The 15,223-nt window shown below is 38.2% G+C and overlaps 1 pseudogene; it reads right to left on the bottom strand.

The window, feature by feature from the left end:
• Nucleotides 1-1,562: 1,562 nt before the first annotated feature.
• LOC131160065 (large ribosomal subunit protein eL39-like) lies at nt 1,563-1,718 on the bottom strand (annotated as a pseudogene).
• Nucleotides 1,719-15,223: the final 13,505 nt, after the last annotated feature.

Raw genomic sequence — 15,223 nt, forward strand, 5'->3', positions numbered from 1 at the left:
GGCAATAAAGGCCCACATAGTTATAGTATAGGCTGAAATGAAAATAAAAATTGGACACTTTTTTTTTAAAGTTGTTGTCTTATTATTACTATTATAAGTACTATTATTTTTATTTTGTGCCTTTTAATTTTGTGTTATTACAAAACTAAAAAAATTTAAGTTAGCAAAAATTATAAAAGACAATAGGATTTTATTTCTTTGGAAGTTCCCTTAGATTAATTGTTTTAATTGAAATTGAGAGTGAAAAGGACTTCCTTTTGTATCTAGTAAGTTTGCTTGTGTCAAGAAAGTTTGGATTGGTTCATATTTTTCATATTTTGGAAAAACTTGAATCTTTTTTAAAAAGGTAAGATTGCATTTGTTATTTACGTGCATTTTTCTTATCTAGGACCATGGTTGAGCTACAATCCTTGTTTCCTTATATTGTACATGATTTGGGCTCTTGTAAATATAATTCCTTTTTCAAACCAAGTTGTTGTTCCTTTATTGGTTTTGATCTTGTTTCCTAATTTAGTACCTTGGATGGCTATCAACACTTAATTGATACATCTTACTCCTTATTTGTGGTTTCTCTAGTGATATACCTTTTAATTTAGAAAAATCCATAATTTAATCAATCCAATGATGGAACCCCGTGGTATGATAACATTCTTCATAAGGGAAGTGTTATAAATTTGATGAAATATCTGGTTGTAAAGTGGAACAAAATTTAAATAAAATGTAACATATTTGTTGACCTTTTGAGTTTGATCGCTGTTTTGATAATGACAAAGCACAAGTATCTCATCTGTATGCCTAGTACTTGAGCAGGTTTAATATTTCAGTTAGGGCTAGAAAAACGGGCGAGCAAGCTGGGTTCGAGTGGGTCACCAATGGGCCGGGTCATAAACGGATCAATATTAAATGGGTCACATACATGTCAATCCTAACTCGCCTGTTTAATAAATAAACAGATCACGTGTCACCTGTTTTAAAAAAATAAAATTTATTTTTTTATTTTTTTTATTTTTTTTAAATTTTCATATAAAATGATGTTTTTTTTTATAAAAAAATACTGCATTTTATTTATTAATATCTAAATAAAAATAACATAAAATGTAAAAAAAATAATAATAATACATCTCTTTAATGAATTATTTTTAAAAAATATATATATAATTTTTTTTTTTAAAAAGCACACTTATAAAAAGTATCAAATATGCATACTACATAAATAAAATATTTACATATAAATCTAAATTTAAATGAATCCCATAATATTTACATAAAAAGCTAAATGTAGATCGACGTCTGTGGATCGTGAGGGAGATTTTTATTTTTATTTTTTGCTCCGCAAAAACAAGGAGAATATAATTTTAAAAACCAATGAGATCAAATTGTGCAACAACTTTAAGTTCAAACCATCACTTAAAATATGATATAAACTATGAGATAAACATCAGTCTCATCAAAATCTTTACTAAAGGACTCGGTTGAGTTCCCACCTGATTAAACAACAAATGGAGTCTAATAAGTAAACAAAAGACGCTTGATTAGAACATGAACAAGCAGATGCTTCAACCTTAAAACCCTAGCTTCGTATGCCGCCAATGCCTGCATTTCACATTGTACCTGATGGTGTTGTCAGTCCTCATATGGATCTAATGAGGAATAGGCATGTTCTGCCTCATCTTCTTGACTAGCTTCTTCTTGATCCTGAAGGTCTTGTGTGAAAGCATCTTCAATTCTTCACGATTGGAGAAGAAGCCAAACGGTCAAGGGAAATGCTAGCAACACAGGATCGTGAGGGAGCTTGATTTTACCGTGGAGCAGCTGGAGGTGTGGAGTTGAGTGGTCTGTGGAGTTGGGGGGAGCTGAAGCCTATGAAGGAGATGATGACTTGACCTTGAGGACGAGCAGTGGTCCGACTGTCCGAGTGGATTGTTTGCAACAATGCACAAAAAGGAGCACTGGAGTAGGCACTGAGGTAGCAGTGCACCAGACCAGAGGAGAGGACTGAGAGAGTCTAAGAGACAGAGTGAGAGGCGAGAGCTAAGAAGAGAGCTGTAGCAGATGGATTAGGATTTAGGGTTTTTTTTGTGTGGTGTGTGGTGTGGGTGGATTGGTCGTGTGGCCATGTGGGTTTATAAATTATTAAAATAAATGAGTCACCCGCCAGGTGACCCGCCCGAACCCAGTTAAACCCATTTGTAAATAGGTCAACCTGTAATAACTTCCTTAAACCCAAACCCATTTTAAATGGGTGGGTTTGGGTGACCCAACGGGTCATGACCCTTTTTTCTAGCCCTAATTTCAACACGCACATAAAGTAAAGGGAAATGGAAGTCATAAGGCACTTAAAGCACATACTCCTGGCATATTGGTAGGCTCACCAAGGCTTGGGTTCTTAAGTACCGAAAATAATATTTATAAAAACTAACTATCCCAAGTTTAGTAAAAAGTGGGTAAGTTGGGTATTGATCCACGGAGACTTTAAGCACAGTTATTAAACCACTTCTAATTTAGTTTACTAAGGCCTTGTTATGAAAAAGAAGTGAAAGATGGTATTTTGCAATGGTGATTATCTAACAACTATTGGAAAGCACATAACTGAAAGAAAATAAATCTAAAATACTGAAAAGCAAGTAAACTTCTAAGTTACCCTACTCCTACAAAGCGATACTATGGTCCGAATCAAACTCTGGACGCCATGCTTCTAACTACACTCATCCAGACTTCCATAGAAGTACAAACCCGAGTAGGCCAAAGCGGGAGAGGGGCGATCGAGGGCATAGGGTAGCAAGGGTGAACCAACCGTCCGAAGTATGGTCGGGAACTGGAGTATACCCTGTCTCAATGATAGCAAACACCTCTGCAGTTCCGTAGCCAACTACTTCCCTTTGACTGATATGTAGCAGTGCTTATCCTTATCTGCAACCTTTCATCAAACACACAACAAGTAAATAGAAAGCAGTAAATTGAAAGCAATAAAAGAAAGCATGAGTAAAAAGATCATCCCTTTATCATTCCAAACATATGTCACTAACGCCATAAGTACAAGAGGAGATCCTAATATACATGACTATTGTATGGATGCCTCCGATTGTCACAGGCCATCGGACACTCCATACACAAACCAAAACTACTCTACTCCTATTCCATCTTGGCTCTCAATGACTTCCTAGGTTTGTCACTCACCTAAGAGAGGCCAAAGAGGAACCTAGAGCTTGTATTCATAGAAAATACTTATAGGCTCTAGGGTTTACAAGGTTTTTTTTACAAATTAGGAAGGTTTGCGACAAATATCGCGTAGAAGATCGTCGTTGTCGACCAAGTCACTCCTCTATTATGCTTGTGCACGCCCTAGTCAAGACTTGCGGGATGTCAAGGATTTGAATCTTCAATGTCTTCGACTTCGCCGCTCCTCAGGGTCTTGATGGTTGAGTTATTGGTCGAGACTTGTAGTATCTTGATCTTCAAGAAATCTTAGTATCTTGACATAGTCGCCCCTGAAGGTCTCTTGGTCGAACACTTAGTCAAGACTCTTGGTACTTCTGAATTTTAGTTCTATCTCAGTATCTCGACATGGTCACTCTAGGGTGTCACTTGGTCACACACTTGGTCGAACCTTGCGGCATTCTGATCTCAGTCTGAACCTTGGAGTTTGCAGTGGAAGACTAAGTCGCTCCTGTGGTTTGCTGGTCGCGCCACATGGCCGAGCATCATCTTCTTGTTTATTTATGGTCTGAAGCTTCTGAAGCTTGGCTAAATGTATTAATTTGAGCCTTGATTCCTCCAAATCCTTCTTGGTTTCTTGTAATGCCTAACTCCATGGTTTTAACCAGTTTTTCCTGAAAATAAAAACAAACCTTGCATAGCACTGAACAATGATAACTTTGGGAAAATATATAATAAAATGTGGGTAAATAGAAGTAATGAGGGTCTAAAATTATATATTTTAGAGACTCATCACAACCCCTAACTTACACTTTGTTAGTCCTCGAGCAAAGCAAAATCTAAGAAAACTACCAAATCCTACCTATATCCTCTTTCGCGGGAAACACGATTGCATTTACCATTTGCAACAAGGCTTTAAACCCCTAGTTTGATCCTAGTGGACAAGTTCTACTCTCATGAGGATTTTCAGGGAGATTCCCACAAACACCTACTCAGTGAATATTGGAAAATATTTGCATGTACAAGAACCTTACCCTTTCACATACAAAAATATGACCCAGTTACACGTAGGCTTGTTCATTCATGATTTACACACTCCTCATAAATTCATCCATGCATGTCTCAATACTGCACAACTATTACACCAAAGATACAACTCTCAAGGGATCAACCAGCAATTTCAATTCAACGCTAATATTGCAATGTAGTTTCAAGCATTGCTAGATTACATCACAAGGCATGTGTAAGGTGCATGATATGTCACACTTAGGGTGCCTTTGGACACCTACATAACAGTTGTCATGACTCTACCTCACTAGTATGCCCTTAGAACGGAAAACACTCAAGAAAAGGGGTTCACTCTCATATGTGAGGAAGAATGTCATGATCAAACATCCCACATATTTTGAAGAACTAACACTAGAAGTGTGGAGTTGACAAGTCTTATAGGAAAGGGATCCAGCCTTAAAGGTGTAGGGTTCTTTACCCTAACATCTTCTCACTCACTCACCACATTTATTCAAGACCACCCTAGATGAACTTTTTCCCAGACTTGTGTGAATTCATCAAATGAATTGGTCAGAAGATCCTTTATACGTGCAAACTTGTAATGTGTGTCCTCAGTTTGACCTTTTCATCTTTTCTCAGAGCAGGTGTATATTTTTGTTTTTATTTTCCTCTGCTCAGGTTTCTCTTACTTTTTTTTTTGCTCATTCTTTTCTTTGGCTTTCATTTATTAGTAAACTAGGAGAATCATTACATCGTTGGTTATCTTTATACCACCAATGTGAGTCCATGAAGTATATCTGTCTCTAAAGTGGCTCAATTTTCATGTTTTGAGTAAGTTACAAGACCTAAGTCTATATCTCCCCACTTGATGCCACCTCTAGGCCAGCAAATGTAAGAATAAATACAAGTTAACAAAGAGTATCAAAAAAGAAGTAAAGTTGAGTTTTATAAACTCAGAGTTTGACGTCAAAAACTCGAGCAATGAATGAATGGCTCAATAGTACCTCACAAGGTGTTATAGTCACCACGGTTGTTCTCTCAATGCTCTTAAATAACCCTAAGTGTTACAAATCACATGTAAGTGTGTTTTTAAGCCTTATGAAGTACCATTGAATACAAGATTTCACATGGCAATATTAACACAAATGAATCACTAATTGACCCTTTCAGAGTAGCATGACAATTCATTAGGCTGTTTAATGTGAAACCATGCACAAATGACTCGCTACATTGTTTGTGAGCATAATAAAATCATATAATAGATGATCCTAGGCATGTAACGTTTGAGTTATATAGGTGTATGTTAAAAAAAAAGAAAGGGTAAACTAGGTGTTTTCATGTTATGAAGCACATACTGTTTACTAAGAAAAATTTTGAATGTCTGAAAATTGTGGCAATTGTGTCCTTTGTGTGCATGAATGTGCCATGTAGTGTATTACCCCTACCCCTAACTTAGAACTTCGGTGTCTTCACTAAAGTGTGGATAGAAAATAGAACCTAAGCAAGGGATAGGACAGTGCATGGTACTAGTTAAAAAAAAAAAAACAACAGTGTTCCTGAAAAATATAGTGTTCATATGAGTCATGCATGCAAATTGACATTATAGCACAAAAGACACAAAATGACCAAAAATACCATGAAAGTTGTCATTAAGATTACAACAATAAAATGTAGAAATGCATATTACAAATATTGAGATTGCTATAAAAACAAGGCTAACAAGAACAAGAAGAAGAAAGAAAACTACCCTATGCCGTAGAGGCATAATACAAGACCCAAAAGTAAATGACATAGTAGTGTTGATTCTAGACAGACTCAGAGTCAGAATTTGAATCAAACAAAAACATCAGTGGTTGGGCTAATGCTGTGTCATGAGAAGGTGTCATTTCCCACAGGTACCAAAGCCAGCTAGGGGAGAGTGGGGTTCAACTCTGACGTGGTTGGAGAGCCTAAAGTGGCTGCGGTTGATTGGGTATGGTATGTGGTGGGAAGGGCTGATATGATTGAAAAAGGTACAACCACGATTGTGGGTCAGGCCTGGGAATCGGAGGCGCAGTGGTGGGAGGATCGGGAATCTCGGATGGTGGGATATACGACATGGTCGGTTGGAAGTGGTGGAATGGTAGGGGGTGGGGAAACCAAACCTCATGAAGATCGATGGAGGTCTGGCCCATGAATAATGGTGTTACTATGCACGTCGAGCCCCCTTTTGGCGAGCCCGACCCTCGTCATGGTGTCATTCACAGACGCTTGCGAGGAGCCCGAACTACGTGCACCACCTCCTCCTATAACTCGGGACCATGCCGACCTCGCGATGAAGACCCCTGCCGTGGTATGACTCGAAGTCGTCGCCTCTTGGAAGTGAGCTAAGATGATGCATGGGAGGATACCTAAGATGAATTAGACAGAGAAGACATTGCAAGGGAGTGCAATGGGGCCATGGCTAGCTTCAGTAGCAAGTGCGAGAAGAGGGCGACTATGCTTGCCTAAGTTGTAATGAGAATGCGGGAGATAAAGAGTCGGGGTCAAGTAGATTTTAAACGAATTCTTATTGTTTCTCAACCAGGTTGCACCAAGCTCAGTGCTAGTTTTAGACCTGGTTGACCCTCTCAGTATCTCCCAATCTTATAATGGTGTAGGGCTCGACCAGGTCGCCCACACATGTGATGGTTGTTGTACTTTCTCGCACCCCAGCTTATACTAAATCCTACTCGAAAGACTCTTAACCCTACTTAATCTACTTTCACTATCCTAAGGACTCAAAAATTAAGGAAAAACTATCGGGTTGCCTTCTGAAAGTGCTAAGTTTACCATCTTCAACCAGACGTATTGAAGCTTAATTTGGACTCATCCTGGTTCCCAAGTTGCAATGGTTTCTTTCTTTTCTTCCTCACACCCAAAGTTGCATACCCCTAACTTATTTTCAGAGTTTGGGCCCGAATCATGTTTTGTTATGAATTGTTCAAAAGGGTCCTCAAATTCAACAATGGTAGGGCTGTGAAGTTGAAGCGTACTCTCCCAAGGGTGTTTCCATAGCATTTCCGGAGTTGCTTCCTTAACAATTTTGTTAATCATGTCTTCATCCACAGCTTAGATAGTGTTAAGTGAATGTTGGTAGGAATTAAATATGTTCAGCCTACGTTTCTTATGGCCCCATGAGATGTCCATAATCCCCGTCCTACATTGAATGCAGGCATTAGCTATGGCTAGGAATGGTCGTCCCAAAAGGACAACGATTGGGTTTGTGGAGGTCTATGTCTAAAATGATGAAATCAATAGGGTAATGAAAATCTCTGACCTTGACTACCACGTCTTCTACCACACCTTGGGGTTGCTTAAGAGATCGATCAGCAAGGCATAAAGAAACGGAGGTGGGTTGCAACACTCCTGGGTTAAGTTTTTTATAGGCCGAGTATGAAAGGATGTTCACACTTGCTCCTAAATCTAGCAAGGCCCCCTCAATGGTGTAATTGTAAATTACACACGAAATAGTCGGTGAGCCAGGATCTTTTAGTTTAGGAACAAAATTATTTAGTATTGTGGCACTCATATGCTCGGCCTACTTAACCAAGCCATATATGTGCACCCTTGATTCTTTCTCCTACGATGACAAGTCCCTAAGGAACTTTATGAACGCAGGCGATTGCTTAATGTCATCGAGGAGAGGCTTATCTATTCTCACTTGTTTAAACATATCCTAGATGGACTCAGTGGAGGTCTCTTTCCTAAATATAAAGGGTGCAAGTGGGACGGCAGAATGTGTCACTAAGTAGCTGTGAAAGCCCTATGGGACGCGAAGTGGGGGTTTGGTCCTTGTGGTGGTAGGCGTGAGACTCAATGGTCTTTATACCTGATTAGAGGAAGAAAGAGTGCATGAATTAGCATTGGATGCTCCTAGGTTTTCATCTTAGGTGTTCCCCATGCTCAGCTACTCCTTGCCTTATTCAGCTGTCAGCTGTCATTTTGAAATGTGGTTACCACCTGGTCCTGCTCAGAATATGATGAGGGGCCAGCGTCTGGTTCATATTCTACCCCATATTGTCCCTTAGGATTTACTATAGGCTGACTTGGTAACTTTCCTTCAACTCTCCGACTCAAGGTGGCAGCTAGTTGTCCAAAAGCGGCTTCTAGCTTTGCAATGGATTGGGGATAGGAGTGAAAGAGTTTCCAGTCCACTTAACGGTTAGCTTGGATTCACTTAAGGGCTATCAACACCGTTTCCTAAAATGAATCATATTTGGATTAAGGTGGAGGTGGATGCTACATGGTTGAAGGTGTGGGGGCTGAGTTTGGATGACTTTGGAGATTTCAATACGGTCGTGAAGGCAAAGCGTTCGAGGCTTGTTAAGGTCTTTGGGCTTGAAAACCTAGAACTTGTGGACTCCACGAGTAGTTAGGATGTTATTTCCACCCAGGGTTGTATGTGTTTGAGTATGGGTTATTAGAGGGCTTATCATATCAATTGTGGGTGGCCTTTACTTCCTCGTGCACAAGTTCAGGCTGATGTGTGCGTGAGGGCAATTATAACATGTATGGGAAGGGTTGAAGCAGATTGCACAACCCTCTGCACATGCTGTTGTCTGCAGTCCTAGGACCAAGCACTGATCTAATTTTTTTGATATAGCATGTAGAGTGGGAGCCAGGTCCTAGTTTGCAGTCAACTCGTAGACTCCCTTAGGTTTAAATTCAATGGATTAGGTAGTATACGGGTGGCAGTCATGTGCTACTGAGAGTTTTCTGCCAAATTTTCAAAGAGAATCCAGGCCTCATTCTCATGCTTAGTGAGGAAAGTACCTCCGCACGACGCATCAACCATAGACCCATCTCCCTCAGCCAACCCTTCGTAGAAAGTTTGGACTAATTGCCACTTGGGAACCTAGTGATGTGGACATTTACAGAGCAGGTCCCTAAAGCACTCCCAAGTCTTGAAAAAGAGAATCCCATAATGGGGAGCCTAATATGGAGAGCATCATCACTGAAATTAGGGATGCAGATTATGGAATAAATTTCCAAGAACTCGTCTAGATGGTGATAAGGATTTTCAATACAGTTCCCATGAAAGTTGGGCAGCATCGAGATGATCGAAGTCTTAATCTCACATTGTGCCGCTTGAACATCCGGGAACCGGATGGAAGATGGCGATGTGTATGCATTAGGTACAAAGTAGTCCCTAAGAGGTCGAAGGTGTTGCTCTCCCACCACAGGTAGGTGAGGAACATGGGGTTCTAGGATTTGTTTAGCAAGAACCGGGGGGTTATCTTCGGCCATTGCCTTCAGTTCGGATGACTCAGCCTTCTTCGGATTATAGATAGGTTTCCTAAGGGACCTACGGGATTTTTCAATCTCAATATCTATGGAAATTATCTTAGGTTCTAAAGAATGCAGACCAAACATATACACGTGTAAGCACACAGATTCAGACTTCAAAAAAAAGAAACAAAATAAAGAAAATAGAAATTAATAAAGAAAGTGAAAACAAAAGGAGAGTAAATCAAAAGAACAAGGCAATAATACTCTAAAGCAGAAGTTGTCTTATAACCATAGCCACGTCCCTAGCAATGATGCCAAAATTTGGTAGGCTCGCCAAGGCTTCATCCTTAACAAAAATAATATTTATAAAACCTAACTATTCTAAGTTCAGTAGAAAGTGGGTAAGTTGGGTATTGATCCATAGAGACTTGAAGTGTAGTTATTAAACCACTTCCAATTTAGTTTACTAAGACCTTGTTATGAAAAAAGAAGTGAAAGATGGTGTTTTGCAATGGTGATTATCTAACAACTATTGGAAAGCACATAACTGAAAGCAAATAAATCTTAACTATAGGAAAGCAAGTAAACTTCTAAGTTACCCTACTCCTACAAAGCGATACTGTGGTCAAATCAGACGTTGGATGCCATGCTTCTAACTATGCTCATCAAGACTTCCATAGAAGTACTAACCCGAGCAAGCCAAAGCAGGAGAGGGGCGATCGAGGGCACAGGGTAGCAAGGGTGCACCAACCATCCAGAGTATGGTTAGGAATCGGAGTATACCCTATTTCAATGATAACGAACACCTCCGTGGTTCCGTAGCCAACTACTTCCCTCTGATTGATGTGTAGTAGTGCTTATCCTTATTTGCAACCTTTATTCAAACACACAACAAGTAAATAGAAAGTAGTAAATTGAAAGCAATAAATGAAAGCATGAGTAAAAAGATCATCCCTTTATCATTCCAAACGTCTGTCACTAATGCCAGAAGTACAAGAGGAGATCCTAATATACACGACTGTTACATGAACGCCGCTGGTTGTCAAAGGCTGTCGAACACTCCATACACAATCCAAAAGTACTCTAGTCCTATTATATCTTAGCTCTCAATGACTTCCTAGGTCTATCACTCACCTAAGAGAGGCCAAAGAGGAGACCAAAGCTTGTGTTCATAGCAAATACTTATAGGCTCTAGGGTTTACAAGGTTTGTTTTACAAATTAGGAAGGTTTGAAGCAAATCTCGCGCAGATGATCGTCGCTCCTCCATCATTCTTGTGTGCACGCAGGAAGTCAGGGATTCGAATCTTCAATGTCTTTGACATCGTCGCACCTCAGGGTTTTGATGGTCGAGTTGATGGTCGAGACTTGTAGTATCTCGATCATCAAGAAACCTTAGTATCTCACCATAGTCGCCCCTGAAGGTCTCTTCGTCGAACACTTCATCGAGACTCTCGATACTTTTGAATTTCAGTTCTGTCTCAGTATCTCGACGTGGTAACTCCAGGATGTCAATTGATTTTGAGTTTTTTCTCCCACATTTTATTTTGAAAATTATTTTTGGAGAAAATAGCTATTGAACTTAGATTTTGCTTTTGAAGGAATATTTATTGCATATACTTTCACTCATCCTTTCAAAAAACAAAAAGGAATTTTTACTCTCATCTTTTCATATTTTGAACATCTTGTCTTAAGGGCAAAAGTCATTTTCCCCCAAGCATCATTTAACACAAAATCTTTGTTGGGAAAATATTTATTGATCTTGAAGCCTTTACATTAATTCATTTTTGAGAAAATCATTTTGAAAGAAAAACCCTTGGTTCTCTTACATTTTTTATTGAAAAATATTCTTGGAGAGATATTTATTAAGGTTTGAATCTTTGAGTTTTTATAATATACATCTTATTCAAAGATTGCAAAAATTTTATTGAAAAAATACCCATACTCTCTTAAGATTTTTTTTATATCTTGTGAGAGTTCATATAGTGCTTCAACTTGTACATCTCTACTTATTTTGAGAAGCATTCATTTTGTATGAAAAATTATTTTCATATTTGTGTATTGGTTTGGCTTCGTCCTATTAAGGGAACTAGGAGGGCACCATCCTGTAAGGTGTGTACAGTTTGGCTCCACCTAGTTAAGTGAGTTAGGGGGACTCCACCCTGTAAGAAGAAATGGTTTGGCTTCGCCCGGTTAAGGGAGCTAGGAGGGCACCATCTTGTAAGGTGTGTAACGGTTTGGCTCCACCTGGTAAGTGAGCTAGGGGGACTCAACCCTGTAAAGAGTATTGAAAACAACGTTGCTCCGCCCAGCTAAGTGAGTAAGGTAGTGGAATCCTTAAGCAGGTTGGATTGAGGTGAGGACGTAGGCAGGATTTGCCGAACCTCGTAAAATATTGTGTCTGTGCTCTTTCTCCCTTCTCTATTATTTTCAGCACTTGCATGTTAATATTTAATTTGTTATGATTTTTTTTATTTACTTTAAATATTTGCGTGCTTGAATATTTGTGGGATTTGAGATTGTATTGAAAAACCCTAAGTTGCGACATACTAATTGTGGTTTTGAAATTAGGAAAAAAAGTGACCTAGATTTTTAAATACCCAATTCACCACCCCCTTTTGGGATTACACCATAACTGTCAATTAGTATCAGTGCCTTGTTGCAAAAAGCTTAACCACTTATATTAAATATTGCAATGGCTCAAACTAGTGTATCCCCATTTTGTGAGGGACAATCCTTTTCTAGGCCTCCACTGTTTTGTGGTGTTGATTACACCTCGTGTAAACAATAAATGAGCATTTTTTTTTTTTAATAAAAATCAACGGATTGGAGGGTCTAGCAAATGATTTTTAAAGAAAATTGTAAGCAAATGAATGAAAATTATATTAGGTTAATGCATGCAAATTCAAATGTCATGGTTATGTTATATTGTGCTTTTGATTCTAATGTTTTTCATAATATCATGGCATGTAAATGCGCAAGAGACATATGGGAAGAGCTCGATAGGAGATACGGAAGTTCCAAAGAGAAGGAGATCAGTACTCTAGTTGGTTTAACTACAAATGATTAGGTGAAAGCAACTTTTTGCTTAACTTCATTAGTTGATGAGCAGGTACATGTATCTCGGTCTCTTTCTTTGATTGTTTCATGTGATGATTCATGTGTTGAACTTTGTGATACATCATGTCTTGAATCATCTATTCAATCAAGTAATAAAATTGTAAATGATGCATGCAATGATTCTCATGATAAATATTGTGATAAATCTTGTAGTTAATCATGTGCATCCAATATTGAAAGCATGACATCTTGTGAGAAACCATGGAAGAAACTCATTAATGCTCTTAAGTTTCTTGTTAGGATGTCTAAGAAGAAAACATTCTTGAAAAATGAGAATAAAAAGTTGGCAAGAATATTAAAAAAATTAAAACACTATAATGCTATTCTAGAAAAGAAAAAGATTAAGAAGATATTGAAAATTATGTGCTTGGAGGAAGATTCTAGAATAATTTCCAAGGCTAAAAGTGAGAAGAATGATTCAAAGAAACCCTTAGGACCTAAAAGAAATAAATCTTTCAAAAAAATGTTCATCCTTTAAATCCCATAACAATCTTTATGCCTCATATAGTAAAAGTAGGATAAATAAGCATAATCTTTCACATTGATTATGCGCTTAAACTGTGTAATTAAGCGTTTTAATTCGTGCATTAGGGTTTATATTTTTAATTAAATATCTAATTACTCTCAATATTTTAACAAGGTGTCCTCTTTATAATTTCTGGATTTTATTAAGTAATTTATGAATTTTTGGTATTTTTTTATCGCAGAAAAAATCAGGAGCTAAAACCTGCATCAGTTCATAATTCATGCATAACTTTTTCATCCGAACTTCGATCGAGGTGATTCAAAATTTTGGAGAATGATGAGAAGATTATCTACAACTTTTGTGTTTTGAATTTTGAGAGAAACAGGCTCCAAAAGGGTCAAAATCACTTTTGTTTGCCAAGAAACAAAAAAAAAAAAAGAAGGAAAAGAAAATTAAAAATAATAATAATAAAAAAAGGACTTGATGTGACCCGGCCATGTAGCCGGGTTAGATTCTTTTGCCCATGGGTCTCGCTGTATAGGGATTTCCCCTCCCCTATTTATCTTCTCTTTTCCTATCGCTCTCACAGAGGCAAGCCCCTGAGGCTTTCTCACCCTTCTACCCTTCCCTTCTCACTCTCCCTCATCCTCCTTCCCTACCCTTTCTCATTCTCTCCTTCTCCCCCTCTCTCCCGCAGCTCCCTCTTCTTCTCTTTCTTTCCCTTCTCTTACCTTCTCTCCCAGCTCTCTCTCAACTCTCCCTTCCTCCCTCAGTCTTTCTCTCTCCCTTAGTCTCTTACTCTCCCTCTCCTTCCTCTAACCGGTTGTCTCACTGCTGCACAGCCACCCACAGCTGAGAACTCCAGCCTGCACCAACCACTCCTCTTTGTTTCGGCCACCACTCCAGCTACTGCTGTCAGCCAGACCACCGCCAGTTTCAGTAACCACCCGAAGCACCAGTCTCCCTTGCTGCATAGCCACGGCCACAACCACACCGTGAAGCCCCCTTCCTCTAGTTGCTACGATTCCGTGAACCAACCAAGCCACACCACAACTCTACTGCAGCCTCACCATCTCTAGAACAGCCAACCATCCAAGACTCCCAGCTAGCAAAGCCTCCTGTAGAAGTTGCAACACGGCTCTCTCTCTCTTCTCTCTCTCTCTCTCTCTCTCTCTCTCTCTCTCCTTTTCTTTTTTGTTTATTGTTAAGTTGAATATTCTTATTTTTTTTATTAAGGTTTATATGAAAATTTTAAATTTTGAATATTATTTAAGGTGTTTTATTAATATTGCAGTTTATTTATTTATTTTCTCTCATTTAAATTTTGTGGTAGATTTAATTAATGCCTTCGAGTTATTTAATTAATTAAGTAAGGTCCGGTTTGGTTCTTAAAAAAGAAAAAAAAAAAAGAGAAAAAAAATTTGTTTTTGTTTTTAGAAATTAAATTAGTTCTCCTTTTTAAAATTTAATTTTTGATTGAAGCTCGATTAGTTTAGGATTAGCCTTGTTAAAGTTTTCATTTTCATCGTATTTAGTTGCCGTTTAAGTAGTTAAAGTGTTAAATTTTTGTTGAGTTCATGTTTGCGTTTAAGTTTGGTCTTGATTCAAATTCTTAATTTTGTTAAAGGTTCATTTTTTATCCTTTGCATTTGTGTTTGCATGAGTTTCATTATTGCGTGTTTTAGTTACATCTTAAAGTTACCATCTTTAGTTTCTATTCCGAAGTTTAATGCGTGTTTCAATGTCTACCTGATTAGAAGTAGGGTTTTCGTTCTGGTTATTTAATTCAGTGCATGCTAGGATTAGGGTTTAGTTTGCATGATCGTTTAATTTGTCAAAGGATATCTAAAATAATCTTGAAAATCCCGAATTTGAATTGAGTTAAGTAACTTTTTATTTTCTATTAGAAAAACGTAAAATTTGAGATTAAACCGCATTCTCTGAGGAGACGATCTAGCCTTTGGATTGAATATTACACGACATGGCTCCTATACTTGGGATAGCTTCCAAGCTAATCATTTTTAGAGTGAGTCACACGTATATACAAAACGTGCTTATTCTGCATAAGAAAAGGGCACCTTCGATACACCTACCTATTTAGAGGTGCCAGAGGTAAAGATAGGAAAATGATATGGTTAATCAAGAACGTAAACTTCGTAGGACAAAAGGAAGAATGGGTTCCAGTAGGAATTACATAATTATTTAATTCTTTCTTAGTTCTTAGG

Source organism: Malania oleifera, chromosome 7 (genome assembly GCF_029873635.1).
Source record: "Malania oleifera isolate guangnan ecotype guangnan chromosome 7, ASM2987363v1, whole genome shotgun sequence".
Taxonomy (NCBI): domain Eukaryota; kingdom Viridiplantae; phylum Streptophyta; class Magnoliopsida; order Santalales; family Ximeniaceae; genus Malania; species Malania oleifera.